We start from the raw sequence: 16415 nt of genomic DNA on the forward strand, positions 1-16415 counted from the left end.
GTAAAAATATATATTTTTTATTTCTAATTTTCTAAAAATATATCATTTTTGTATTAAGTGTTAAAAAAATTAAAAATAAAAAAAAAAGAACCTGAAAATCCGAACGTGTTTGAGCTTACACCCATTTCTGAACCTGCATATCTCCGCGATCTCGGTGAAAAATAGGCAAAAACCCATCGCAATCTCGGAGTCTGGTCTGACAAGTCTGATCCTTAAATCATTTATTACGCTATAGGGTTTTATTTATTATTATTATTATTATATTATTTAATTTTTAGGGTTTTATTATTTAATATAATTAATATCTAGTTTTATTATTAATTTGTAATATCAAGTTTTATTTATTTGTATTATTATTATTAATTATATAGATTAATATTTTTATATAATAATAATATAAAAATAATATTTTTATAAAATTTGTATTTTTATCATTTTAGTTATAATTTATATTTTTATCATTTATTTCGTATTATTTGTCATTCGTAATTAGTTTTAAGTTAGTTTTTGCCGTAGTTATTTTTAGATTCCTAGATATTTAGGCTTTGCCGTAAAATCCCTTAAGTGATTTTCTTTAGATTAAGATTTAGGCGCTTTAGAATTTTGCGACGCAGTTTTTAGATTTTAGTGCCTAATTAAGTTATTGCCATTTTGAATATAGAGTTCCTTTTAAGCTTTAATACCTTTAGACGCAATTTTTAATTTTTAGTTTTTAGACTTTTAAGTTTTGACGCTTTTCTTTCTTATTTTTCGACCTTTTGTTTTTCGACGCACTCTTTTTCTTTCTCATTTATACGCTCTAGTTTTTAGGACATATATTTTTATCTTCTTTAAATTTCGAAGAAAAATTATAAAAAGTGATTAAATTAACAGACATCCAAATTTTCTAGTTCGTAGTAATAGTTGGATTTGTTAGTGGCGAGTTGTGGATTTTCTGATTTAAAGGATCCTGGCTACCTGCTGCATCTATTGACTATTCGAAACGTGGGCAAAATCAGAAAAGTCTATTAATTTGATAACTTTAATAATTTTTATTTATAGCTAATAGGATATTCAGTGAATGCACCGAGCAAAACGTTCACCACCTTTCATACGTTCACCACCTGTAACCCGATCACGACATCTAGCCAATATTGCCGCTGTTAATTTTTCTTTAGAATCATCATCTAGTCGAACAAGTACTCCAATTCAAATTTCCGATAATCCATTTTTTTGAACCCAACTTCACAATTGAGAACCCGGAGGAAATTCAAAGACAATTTCAAGATCCTGAACCACTAATCATTCCTCCTGAACCACAAACCGTTAAATCAGAATCCTCTAGTGATTCGTATTCAACAAATTCAATTATGAAAGTAACAGAACCTCTAAGTATGGAAGATCGAATGAGAGCTACATGCACTGGCCAAGGACATGCCATTACGCGACCAGACATTAATGCGCCAGATTATGAAATCAAAGGACAAATCTTACACATGGTAACTAATCAATGCCAATATAGTGGTACGCCAAAAGAAGATCCAAACGAACATCTTCGAACCTTTAATAGGATTTGTACTCTATTCAAAATCAGAGAAGTTGAGGATGAACAGATCTATCTCATGTTATTTCCCTGGACTTTAAAGGGAGAAGCCAAAGATTGGTTAGAATCGTTACATGAAGGGACGATTGACACATGGGATGTCTTAGTTGAAAATTTTCTTAAAAGATTCTTTCCGGCATCTAAAGCCGTGAGACTTCAAGGAGAAATTGTTACGTTCGCGCAAAAGCCAAATGAAACATTATATGAGGCGTGGACAAGATTCGGAAAGTTGTTGAGAGGATGTCCTCATCACGGTTTAGACACTTATCAAATAGTACAAATATTCTATCAAGGTGTCAATGTTGCTACACGAAAAGACATCGACACAGCAACTGGTGGTTCCATTATGAAGAAAACCGCAACCGAAGCTCATAAGATTATTGATACTACAGCCTCCCACTCGCGTGAGTGGCACCAGGAAAAAGATATCTTTCATTCATCTAAAGCAGCTAGAGCCGATTCTAGTCATGACTTTAATTCCGTTTCGCAAAAAATATATGCTTTCGAGAGACGAATGGAAAAGATGACTAAAGATATTCACGCAATACGAATCAGTTGTGACTTGTGAGCAATGTAGTGGACCACACTTAACGAAAGATTACCACATTGAGCAAATGATGGAACAACGTGAGAATGTTTCCTACATGAACTAAAGGCCGGGAAATAATTATCATAATAATTATCAACCGCCAAGGCCAAACTTCAATCGAAATCAAAACATTCTTTACAATCTAAATGGACCCAACAATAACTCGTATAACCAACAATGTCCGAATAACCAACCAACTCAAAACAACACTTTCAATCAACAAAGACCTGGCTTATATAAACCACCACAACAAACCGAAGAGAAAAAGCCAAATCTGCAAGAAATGATAGCAAAGCTAATGGAATCTCAAACACAATTTATTACATCTCAAACCCAAACAAATGAGAGGTTTGATCAGTCATTTAGAACTCAACAAGCTTCCATTCTGAATCTAGAAAAACAAGTATGTACTCTTGCTAGATTGATGAGTGAGAGGGAACAAGGAAAGCTACCGAGTAATACTGAAGTAAATCCTCGGAATGAGAATCTTAATATGGTGTCAACAAATTTTGAAAAACCAACACCAAAAGATGGGAAGGTTTTCGATGTGAGTAACAATGAAGAAATTACAACAACACCACCACCACCCGAGTATGTAAAGCCAGTGGTGGCACCATACAGACCACCCATCCCGTTTCCAAGAAAATGAGTTGAGTATGAGCAAGTGATGGGTAATAAAGTTTGTGATACCATTGGAAAGAAGAAAAAGAATAAGAAAGTGCAAGAAACAAAAACCGTAAAAGTAAACCCGGTAAAGACAGATCCACTAAAACTTTCACCCAGGTTGGGTGATCCAGGTGAATTTATTGTTCCTTGTCTACTTAGTGATTGTGTCATGTATGATGCACTAGCAGATTTAGGTGCAAGAGTGAGTGTTATGCCCCTTTCATTATATAAGAGATTAGGAGTAGGTGAGTTAAGTCCAACGGAAATGAATGTTCGACTCTTTGATCAAACCATTAAGCACCCAGTTGGAATTGCTGACAACCTACCCATTCAAGTAGGTAATTTAACCTTTCTAGTCGAATTTATTGTCATTGACATAGAAGAGGACCCAAACATTCCTCTAATTTTAGGTCGACCATTCTTAGCATCCACCGGGGCGTTATTTGATGTAAGAAATGGTAGAATGACACTTAGTGATGTTGACAAATCGGTCACCTTTGTGATTCGAAAGTCTAAATCTCCACCAACCAAAATCGTTGAACCAATAAAAATGATCGGTGAGAAGCATATTATTTTACCAACTCCAACGGTAGTGCTTAACAATAATAAAACACCTAAGTGTGGGGAAGATGAAGTAACACCTAATGATGACCTGATAACAAAGAACCCCGTTGTTGATACAAAATTAAATGACTCTGTTATTAACAGTTCAATGAAGAAACTTATTAAACGGATTCGCGATGCTAGAATCAAGGGGAACTTTAAGTTACGTAACCGGTTAGTATCCAATCTATCGCCTAAAGAAAAGGCGAAACTAGTTGAATTTGTGGATATTACACAGGAATCCGACCAATGGCTTAAAGCAAAAGTCACAGATATGAAAGTTGATTATGGTCCAAGAGAAATTGACGATGAAGTTAACCACAATTTCGACACCACAGCTACCTAAGTGTGGGGAGATTCAAATGTTCTAAAAAGAAAATGCTGTCTAGAGTTAGTTGTTCTGTTCTCGTGTAGTTCTGAGAATGGAATCTGATTGGTCTTTTCCACTAGAAGACACTAAAGAACTAGTTTTCCCCTCCATTCTGAATTTTTGTTTTGTAGGTTTTGTATGAAATTAATATGCTTTTTAGATTTAAGTTTTGTGTTATTTAAAAAAAACAAAATTTACTTTATTTCATTGAGTTTAAAAAATGATTTCTAAAATTCGTCGTAAGTTAAAGACTAGGTCATGGAACCGAAATTGCTTTACCCAAAGATGGGGCGAAAAATTTGTTATTGTTATTTTTAATATTATTGATCTAAAGTATGCCAAAAAAAAATTAAAAAACCCAAAAATCTTTGTTTTTAAAACAATCGCTTTAAAATGACAATTTTTAAATTTTGTCGAAGGATGGACTAGGTAAACGTACCGAAACTACCTCTACCTAAAGTAAAAGGAAACAAAATTTTAAAAAATTATTCATTTAAATTGTTTTAATAAATAAAGGTTTTATACAAAAATATAAATATGTATATATATGTTTGTATTTTATGTTATATACAAAACAGGATAAAACATCGCACTTTCAAAGACTGACATTAAGTTCAGCAAAAGCTATTAATTTTGACAACAAGACGAAAAAAACAAATGTGATATAACAAACAACAATATGTTTGCAAACTCGGTATTTTTAATCATTTTTCTACACTAATCACCCTCATGAATTTAAATTTTTACTGATTTCTTGCAAATGAGGGCATTGCAAGCAAGTGTGGGGAAGGATTATAAATTTTCTCGGGTTTACACTTGGTTTAATTGCCAAATTTTGCGAAAATTTGAAAAAATTTCAACTAAATGAATTCAAAATCATGTTTATACATATTTATGAACGATAAAACTAGGTGATAATACCGAAATTATTGGTACCTCAAAAAAGGACATAAATTGATAAACAACCCAAAACACTAGAATTCATTTAAAATGGAATAGAAAAGAATAAAAAGGCAAAGAAAGAAATAAATAAAAGCTAAGTGTGGGAAAAATTTACCAAGTTATTTAAATCACATATCACATATTTTTGTACAAATAATTGAAGGTACTTTTGTTTTGGATGATTTTAATCAGTTTTACCCGATTTCTTATAATATATTTGAAAGAAATGCGCCACTTGATTTAAAAGGAAGTAAAGTATTCTGGAAAAAGAAATGAAGGAAGTAATGTCTTCCGAAAAAGACACACGCTTCTTGATTTAGGTCAGGAAGTTGTCGTCCAGACCAGTTGTAGAGGCTACGAAAAACCTTAAAAAGTTTCTCGAAAATCAGCTGGAAATCCACGGACCTCAGCATCAAACAGGGTCGCCAAGTGGTCAGACTTATCCTAACCATGAGAGGATCTGTCTCGTAAAATGGGGAGGGCGCCGTGCAAATTAGCTTGATAAGACTAATGAATCAGACCCCCAGAAAAGATAATCTCCTTAAAGATTAAAAATCAGCTTTTAAGACTGATATTACTCAATCCTTTAGATTGACCTTAAAGATTGAGAATTACAAACTCATGGAATTCAATGATATCTAAACTCGAGCTTGAACGAGAAAATATTTTGATCAAATTAAAATCGATTTGTTTTCTGAAAATCTATTTTCATTGCGTTCATTACCATTGAATGTAAAATCCTAGGAATTCAACGAAATTCATTAGGTCACCGGAACCAAATCGGGTGTCAACCGTAAGAACGGTGGTTGCATAGCATGGTCGAAGTCAGGACCTTGTGCCAGATAAAAAAATTATAGGGTGATCTTTACTATTTCTCTTACAAAGGATAGTAATTGCATCCGACACGTTTTTGACCATAATTATTTGCATGTCATGGGACATTGCCTTAACAGTTGCTTGTTCATTGTTTTCCTTTAAAACTGGACTGTAGTTTACCGAAAGGTAATATACGGAGCAAGTATACTGGACATGTTGCTTTCCTAATACAAGGTTAGCAAGTGTGTGACACAAAACCGCAAGTTTTGAGCTAAAATTTTAAAATATGAAACCCACAAAACCCACAAATATTTTGCAAATACCGGTGAAGGGTTATTCCGGAAAACTTATCTAGCGTAAAAGCTAGAATGAATTTTCAAATGATCAAATGTTTTCATAAAGATCCAATTTCCTTAAGGATCTAAATTTTATAAGTCATGTGGGACTGTAAACCACATCGTTACTATCATTGTTTATACCGTCGTATCAAAATCACTGATGTATAAAGTGTGAGAATAAAAAAGTGATTCAAGTGAAGTGTGATTTAATTTCGTTCTGTATTGATTGAGGACAAGCAATGTTCAAGTGTGGGGATATTTGATAATGCTCTAAATGAACATATATTTAGGTGCAATATCCTTCCAATATATAAAGCTTTTAGTTGCTATTGTTCTATTTTTATGTAATTTTCGTTTAAATAAATAAGTGCGAAGACAAAAGAAGTAAATGAAGATTTGAAGATGCAAATGACCAAAAAGCTCAAATATACAAGATACGATTCAAGTGATTCCATTTATTGATGAGAAACATCTAAAAATTACAAGAGTACAAGTCGCGAAACGCAAAGTACAAGATATCTACGCGTACGAAAGGACGTTCGACAATCTGGAACCGAGACATAAACCGAGCATTAACGCGCAAGTCAACGGTCCTAAAATTAAGAGTCAACTTTGCACAAGAATATAATATAATATATATATAATTAATATAAATTATATATATTATATATATATATTTAAATAAAACGTCAGCAAACTAGAAAAAAAAACATGTGAGGTGATCCAGCTGGCCAAGCAATCGCATGGCCAAGATGCCCATAACCCATGCGATCGCATGGCACCCAAAGTCAGGCCAGGTGCTATAAATTGCAACGAATTCAGCGAGTTGTGTACACCATATTTTCTTTCTTCCTCTGTAAAGAAACATATATATTTATATTTATAATATTAAGTTTAAATTAAGTTTAATAATAATTGGGTTAATGTAAGAAATGTTTTAAGGTTTTATAAGACAGAACTCTGTCCGTGTAACGCTACGCGATTAATCACCACTGTAAGCTATGTTCTTCCTTTTTAAATTAATGTCTCGTAACTAAGTTATTATTATGCTTATTTGAGCTGAAGTAATAGTGATGTTAGACTAAATATTAAGACGGGGTTATTGAACTTTGGACCATAATTAAGGTTTGAACAAAGATCGACACCTGTGGATATTAGACTATGGACTATTAATAGATGGGGGTATTATCTAATCGAGTGACAACTCATTGGAATATATCGAACCTATCTTTAAATTAATTAACCTAATAATTAATAATGATTATGATTGTCCTATTTAGTGACGTTTATAAGGAATCTTTTACAATCGTTTAATTAATTATTCGGGTTGGGTAATTGATTATTCAAACTGATCAAGTGGATAAATTAATATTCATATCTAATTAAAACAGGGGTGGATTACATACAGTGACAAATGGTGTAATTGTTAACAGAAGTGAAAACCGCGTCACAGTTTAAATCCTTAATTAGTTGGACTATTTGACTTCGGGTATAAGGGTAATTTGACGAGGACACTCGCAATTTATATTTATAACAGATGGACTATTATGGACAAAAACCAGATAGACGTATCAAACAATCCAGTACAAAGGACAATTAACCCAGGGTAATAAATTAAACTCAAAACGTCAAACATCATGATTACGGAAGTTTAAATAAGCATAATACTTTTATTTCATATTTCATCGTACTTTTATTTACTGTCATTTTAATTATCGCAATTTGATTATCACAATTTATTTTATTGTCATTGATCTTTACGCAAAATATAAAAATTGACAAACCGGTCGTTAAACGATAAAACCCCCTTTATAATAATAATAAACACTTATTTGTAAATATATATTTTTGTATAAATACAGTTGTTAAAAATATAGTGTACACAATAAGCTAGCTCCCTGTGGAACGAACTGGACTTACTAAAAACTACACTACTCTACGATTAGGTACACTGCCTATAAGTGTTGTAGCAAGGTTTAGGTATTTCCATTCTATAAATAAATAAATAACTTGTGTAAAATAGTATCGTAATTAATAGTATTTCGTAATAAAAATATAAGTATTTCGTATACACCGCTGCACACATTAGGTGCTAAGTAATCTACTATTAATGAATTTACGAGCACTAAAGTTTTTATTGATTATGGTAATCAAAAGATACCCGTAGGAAGGTTTTATTCTTCAAAAAATTATTGTAATGACCCAACCCGTCATTAACCCGACTAAATTTTTTTTTAAAACATAAATGACATTAATACACCACCACGTTACGTTTTCGGAACATAACAACCACCTTACAAATTTAATAACATGAAAGTGTTTAGTACAATGCTTCGAGTATTAAAAGTTTAGTACAATTCAAAATGTAACATCGACCCAAGAGTTTAAGTGCCAAACAAAACACGAGAGTAGCGTTTGGTGTTAAACTGCCCAACAAAGGTCGCATCAAAAAATGTCCTCCAATAACCCACTAGATAGAGGTCTCTAGTCCACACTTGAATCTAAAAAGAGTAAACCACGAGAGAATAAGCATAACGCTTAGTAAATGTAATAACTATACACATACATATATAATCTACTAACTTGAAAACACTTACACACATACCGCATACATGCTAGCAATTTAATTGGCATACAATCTCAAATGTATAGGTTAAAGTCCTCAACACGTCACAAGCTATCATAACGAAAAGCATATAATATAAATAATGCTAATGCAATCCTCACACACATAATATGGTTAACCATACTCACGCTATAGTGCTACCGGCTCTTTGGTTAACATCATATGCATTTGTCATAATGCTACCGGCTCTTTGGTTCACATCATAACTTAAGTCATACTCACGCTAAGGTGCTACCGGCTCTTTGGTTCACACCCTAATAACTCATGCTATAGTGCTACCGGCTATTTGGTTCACACTACAAAACACATGCCATGATGCTACCGGCTCTTTGGTTCACATCATAGCACCCAATTGCACATGCTCTGGCACTACCGGCTCTTTAGTTCATACCATAACACACAAATAAATACTTTATATACATACACGTATAATCATTCCACTCACCTTATCACCTTGGTGCAAGTGAAAACCAAAATCTCGCAAGTTTCAACTAAATGTACCTATTACATTAGTTGCACAAATAACACATAACCAAGTTGGACTGCTTACCAACTCACAACCTTAGTGGATTAATGACTCAAGGTGCAATTATGATCCATTGGCATTAATGACACCCACACTAGGTCAAGAGTATTACAAATCACTAATGGCTAGTGATTTAAAGTCTAATCACAATAACTAACATTAGTTTTGAGCGATAACATCTCATCTTGCTAGTTGGGTCACAATATACCTATTTGGCCCATTTCAAGGTCAATACTTGCATTTGGGTCACCCATAAACCCTAATGACACCCATTTCATTAACAACTAAGTGAGCTAGTATCTTAACAACACTTAAAGCTTACAAACCCCAAATTACACATAAAACCCTAGATTATGAATATTTAGGTTTAATTACATGAATCTTACCCAAAATCACCTCTTTTCATGGAAATGGGGCTTACACCCAACCCATGACTAAAACCCCATCCATATACTAAATTAAACACCAAGACTTGGAATTGAAACTTACCACAACACCACAAGATGGCTAGCAAGTGGATTCAACAAAAACCCAACTCCAAATGGTGAGAAATTCTTCTTCACTAGGATTAAGCTTTCTTTCTCTAAGGTTTCTAACTCTCTCTCACTAAATTTAAAGTGTTGGAATGGATAAGAATGAGCTCTAGATGAGCTTGAGGTCAGTTTTGTGGCAAAAAATCTGACCCCAATGTGAAAAGACAAAAACACCCTTTAAATATCCCCTTTAAAAATGAGTTTAATGGGTTTTTTGGCTCAAACTTCATGACCGCGAGGTACCACATCGCGAGCATGATGTTTTGTTTAAAAAACGTTGTTCGAACCCCTGCATTTCGCGACCGCGAGTCGAAAGATTGCGAGCGCGAGATTACAAAACCACAAGCAGATTTTCTGTTTCTACTTCCCGACCGCGAGAGTGCCCATCGTGAGTGCGAGCTTTCGGTTTCCAGATGCAATCAGATTGTTAATATGTTTACGTCAAATGTGACTAAGGTTTTATACCATAAAGCTCGAGTACATACCTTGGATTATTTTATGACGTACAAAGCAGTACGTTATGAAAATCGGGGTGTTACAACTCTCCCCCACTTGAATCGGATCGCGTCCTCGCGATCCACACCGCATGACAAGCCGAAAAATATACCAACACGAACTCTTCGGGTTCCCACATAAACTCCGAACCCTTTCAATGTCGCTATTGCACTTTATATGTTCTCACTTCCTTATTACGTAACATCTTAACCTTTTCATCGAGAATGGCCATCGGTTCTTCAACGTACTCCAACTTGTTGTTCAAGGAAATTTCATCCAATGGCACCCACATCGAGTCATCCGCAAGACACTTACAAAGATGGGAAACGTAGAATGTGTTATGAATTCCCACATGCTCTTCGGGTAACTCTAATTTGTAAGCAACCTAACCAACACGAGTCAAGATTTTGAATGGCCCAATAAACAGGAGAGCTAACTTGCCCCACTTCCGAAACCGAATAATACCCTTCCATGGTGAAAATTTAAGCGTCACCATGTCAAAAATTTTGCTTATCATTTTGTGTCAAAAATTACCTGCTTATCATTCTTAGGGAATCACTTGCTTATCATTCTTAGTCTAGACACATCTTACTGCATTGATTGTATGAATAGTGTATAGACAAAATTCATATCTTAGCTTATCTGCTAATTCGTATCTTAGCGTATCTGTTACTGTAAACTTTGCCTGACAGCTTCCGAAAATTCCTCCGTAATCTGCGGGATCTTCTTTTCTATACATAAGTATTCTATGTAATTAGAATATCATCTGATATCCAAAAATCATTTCATATCAAAAACCCTTTATCTAACCGTACCAGATGGAACTCGCAACTAGTTCAAATTCCTCGAATTCCGACAGCTATTTCGATATGGATTTCGACTCGAGCTCCAAAAGCAGTGCAACCGGAATGGATAGGTCAATCAGCTATCATCAATTCTGGATGAATTGGGGCTGAGTTCGTAGTCGACTTAATCAATGGAGACACGAAGAAGGCGATCCTTTCCACCAATAGAGTTCACCTCTTGGCGAAGAACCTGAAGCACTTACCGGCGAACCAGTCCGAAACACCATTTTCACCCTCATTTCCCGAATATCTCGCCATGATTATATACTATCTCAAATTCAAAACCTTATTCACTCGCCCGTTCCTACCGACAATCATCCCAGAGTAATAAGTCAACGAGCTTTGTACCCTAGTTGTAGCCTTGAAAAAATATGGTGTAAAACGTACCACCTTCAACAACATCACTGGCACCAATAGTACCACCATAAGCAACATTAACAGTACCAACACCACCACCAACAGCAACATCCGCATCCCACAACTCAACATCACAATATGTCCCACGAACATCAACATCATACGCACCATAGATACCAAGGAGTACCAACAACAATGAACGATGAAGTATTGATCCATAACTTCATTGAAGAAATATTCTGCAAAGAATATGTGGTTTCTAAAAGTTTTAGAGATTACTTATTTTAGCTCAACCCGAAAAGCAAATGAGATTAATATCATATTAACTCATTAAATCCATAATTACATCAGAAGAAAATATATATGTATATATATATTTTTATAAAGATTGTAATAAAAAGTTCTTTTGTACAAAATGTTAATGGTGAAAATATTTTAACGGGTAGGTAATACCCGAGGAATATTTAGATTTCACATTAATAAGTTACACTGTACATTCTTCGAATCTGATTCAACGATCATTTACTATCATACTTACATCCACAGATATACGAATCCGTTCACCACAGAATAATCATTTTCATTCAATTTCATATTTGGATTTTGACCTATCAGAATCCAACAAGTGGCATAATGAAGAAAACATTGGATAAATAAAATTTGTTAGAAACAAACAAATTAACTATGAAGAAATATTGTTAAGAATCCACGCTAACAAAATCCTAGCTAACTGTTCCTAGCTAACTATTAATTCCTATTTACATTTATTTATCGCAATTTATTTATCGCAATTTTATTTATCCTCATTTAATTTCTGTTATTTATTTTTATGCACTTTAAATATCGGGACACGTATACAATGTTTTGATATATCATATCGACATCATCTATATATATTATTTGGAATAACCATAGACACTCTATATGCAGTAATGATCGAGTTCTCTATACAGGGTTGAGGTTGATTCTAAAATAATATATATACCTTGAGTTGTGATCGAGTCTGAGACATGTATATAACGGGTTACGACATGTATTAATTAATTCGAATATTATATATTAAACTATGTATGAATTATTGAATTACTAACTGTGGACTACCAACATTGGACAATTAAAATGAATTAAAATATTGATTATAACATATGATACTAAACAATTCTTCAAGTAAGCCACTTGATTTCATCTTAAACCTCATTTGTATCTTGACGATTACAATCTGCGCTCAAACCTTTCAAGATTCTTGAAAACACCTCAATCGAAAAGATGAACCAACCGCACTTCATCTACGGAAGAAAAGATTGATGCATATAGTTATGCACTTGAAAACACTCGGAACCTGAGTAAACGTTTAACACGTATCTGTGCTAGCTCCTTTGACATTGTTATTAATGAAAATAACATTGCAATTCTTTTTCAAATTAGCCAATTTTGTCACAGCTCCAGTAAATCAACTTCAATTTTTCATTCGAATAAACCTTATTATAAAGATTACCCTTTCATCAAAATTACCGGAGAACCGTTTATATCCCACCACATTAGCAGTAAACTTACCAGCAACTTCATTGATCTTTGATTTTCTGAAAAATCATTATATTCATCAAAACCAATCATTTACTCATCTGCATCTTGTAACGAGAATTTCCATATGAATCATCGGGAATTAGCAATCAGTATTTTGGAAATTTCGTAGCATGTCTACGCCAACAGTTATATGAGTACATATAACGTCTATCTCCTAGACTTACATACTTTGAATGTGAAATTTTTGAAAAACACCCTGAACTGCGAACTAGTTCTCGAAATGCTGATGAAGCAGCAAAAACTATAAACGACCTTAACAGTAAAAAGTTTGATGATAAAGAATAGTGTGCTGGAAAATCTCAGAAAAAGAGAAGGTTTGGAACTGGAAAACGGATTGAGTAAAGTATGAAGGAGGTTGTGGATAAATCACAAAGACTAAACCTGCCTTTAAAGAATCCAAATGATTCAGTATCTACTGAAGTCATTAACGAATACATTGCTCCTGACTCTAAATCCCTGCAGACAATATTCTTCATCATCCTCTGATATTAGAAATTCTACGATATTATCGTATCTTTCATTATAAATATCCTCGATATTTCTGAAGATATTTTCACAACTATTCTTTTCTGAAATCATTTATCTTTCTGCGATATCAGTGTTACATCAGAAAGGAAATTGTTTTAGTTTCTAAATTCTGAAAAATTCGAATTTAAAATATGAATGTTTTTGAAGTGGTGTTGGGAACTGAAGCATGAATTAGTATAATATAATGACAGTTGATCAACGTGATTATATTACGGTAAGTCATGCTGAGTTTCTAAATGGAACTTGATGATTCACAGACCATAACGTCATCAGGTGTCATGTTACACGACTCTTGCATTATATCTTATCTATACACATATCAAGAACATATTTTCTTGATAGTTCTTTCTTCTCCGAATTCTTTGGTAATTTAACAAGTCAGAACATGCTATTACCAGTTCTTTCTTAGAACGTTAGTCATGATCATTCAAAATTCAAAGATTTAATCTACAAAGCCGAGACGTCCTAATCGCTTTACTTTAAGTCGGGAAGAATACAAAAGCAAGAAGCTTCGAAAGGGGAGAATATAAAGCCCGATAACAACACATAAATTACAAACCGTGGATATCAATGTTTATCGCAACATAAAGACACGAGAGAATTAAAAACACTATAACCCCAAGGGCGAAGTAGAAGAAAATTGATTGCTCCGGTGGAAGTTGGAAGAGGAGAATGATTGTTGCGATAGTCAGAATAAGAACAATGATCAGAACTGGATTAAGCATTTTCATAATCTTTTGAATTAAGGAATTGAGTATAGGAGTGGTAAAAATAATGGAACGGAAAAATTTTAATTTATAATGGAAATATCAGACAGATTTATCGAGGCAGATCACCGTATTTAATTATAGAGATCCTAATTTTCTTATTCGCCGAAGAATCAAATCTTTTGGATTTCAAAAATTTTCTTTAAATCCCTTGTATTCCGGAAATCAATCGTGACTACGTCACCAGTTAAGACAAGCCTGCATTTACTCATTACACTATTTAGTGATAGCTTCATTCGTACTCTTCGAATAATCGAATTATTTTATCTTTATTACTCTATGGTAATAAAACTCTAGTTATCAACTCATAATCGTCATGAAAACATTTTTATTGTTAGCCATGACAACCTCGATCAAATTTCGGGACGAAATTTCTTTAACGGGTAGGTACTGTGACGACCCGGAAATTTCCGACCAAATTTAAACTTATTCTTTATATGTTTCCGACACGATAAGCAAAGTCTCTAATGTTGAATCTCGAAAACTTTGGAACAGTTACATGAATGCATTTGCCCTTTTGACCATTCCCGACGATTCACGAACAATTGTTGTAAATATATATATACATATATATATATATACATATATATATATATATATAAATGTATGTATTGAAAATAATAAAAGATAATTAATCATTAGAATTAAATATGTAAAATAAAATACAAGATAAGAAAAGTATTATTAAAATAATTCTATGTATAGATATAAATGATTTCTATAATAATTATTATCATATGTATATTGAAATATATATAAAAGTTATAGATATTATATGTTGAAATTTATTTTTAATAAAAGAATATAACATATCAAGTAAATATACATATATAATACTTATATATAAGACAATTATAATTAATATACAAATACATATTATATAATATGAATAAATAATATTCAACATGTTATATGGGGTACAATTATAATATATATATATATATATATATATATATATATATATATATATATATATATATATATATATATATATATATATATATATATATATATATATATATATATATATATATATATATATATGTTAAATATAATTACACATTAAAAATATGATTGTTATTTTAATATTACTATTAGTACTTTCATTATTATTATTAATGTTAATATTAATATTAATATTTGTATCATTAATATTATTATTTCTAATACAAGATATATATATATATATATATATATATATATATATATATATATATATATATATATATATATATATATATATATATATATAATTGATATATTATTATTATTAATATTATTGTTAATACTAAAAATAATCAATTGTATTATTATCAATATTATTATTATTAGTAGTATTATTTTTAATGATATTATTATTATTATTATTATTATTAATGTTATTAGTATAAATATTATTATGAGTAATTTTATTATTAAATATCAGTATTTTATTATTAATACTTACACCTTAGCAACACAAATCATATGGAAACAATATTTTTAGATATCAAATCGTACGAAAACAGTTATATATCAACATCAAAGACAAATTTCGAAGTCAAAGTTTTATTATCAAAAAGTCAAAAAGTTAGTTCATCAGGAAATTCGAATCAATTTTGATGTTTCAAGTTAAATTGATGATCTAGAAAGTTTCTAGGAGTGATTTCACACCTATTTCAGGTTGAAAGCATGGTCTAAAACAGTCTCAAATTTAAATTTGATGTTTGAGTCCGTTTACTGTTCTTCATTTTTTTTTATTTAATTTTTTTTAACTGCATCTGCCTCTGTTTATATTTTTTTCCCAATCACCACGGATTAATTTCATTTTGTTTAAATACCTTAAAACCAATTCTGTATTCGTATTTTGGGTATTGGATAATACTCTGGTCGATTCCAATTTAAGGATGAAGAAGATAGAAACAGAAAAAGAAACAGGTTATAAATATATCATTTGGGTTTAGTTCAGGAAAAACGAATTGGTTCATTGGTTGTGAGGGTGTTGAGGTGTACAAGAGGTCTCGGGTTCGAGCCCGGTTTGGGGCATTCTTTTTAGAACAAGCTATTAAGGTAGTTTTTCATTATCAAATTATTATTATTTTTATTAATATTATTTTTAGTATTATTATGATTATAATTATTATTGTTTTTATTAAAATTATTATTATTATTATTATTGTGATAATATATGAATTTATGATGCTAAAATAATTAAAGAAGAACACAATTATGATAATTATGAATTAAAGGTAATAATAATTATATTATG

The 16415-nt window shown here is 32.0% G+C and overlaps 1 non-coding gene across 1 annotated transcript; it reads right to left on the reverse strand.

The window, feature by feature from the left end:
- Positions 1 to 1733: 1733 nt before the first annotated feature.
- LOC139861010 (small nucleolar RNA R71) lies at positions 1734 to 1840 on the reverse strand. The gene has a single exon (XR_011763630.1). It is a non-coding gene; the product is annotated as a small nucleolar RNA R71 (small nucleolar RNA).
- Between the last annotated feature and the right edge of the window lie 14575 nt (positions 1841 to 16415).

Source organism: Rutidosis leptorrhynchoides, chromosome 7 (assembly GCF_046630445.1).
Source record: "Rutidosis leptorrhynchoides isolate AG116_Rl617_1_P2 chromosome 7, CSIRO_AGI_Rlap_v1, whole genome shotgun sequence".
NCBI classification, from domain to species: Eukaryota; Viridiplantae; Streptophyta; class Magnoliopsida; order Asterales; family Asteraceae; genus Rutidosis; species Rutidosis leptorrhynchoides.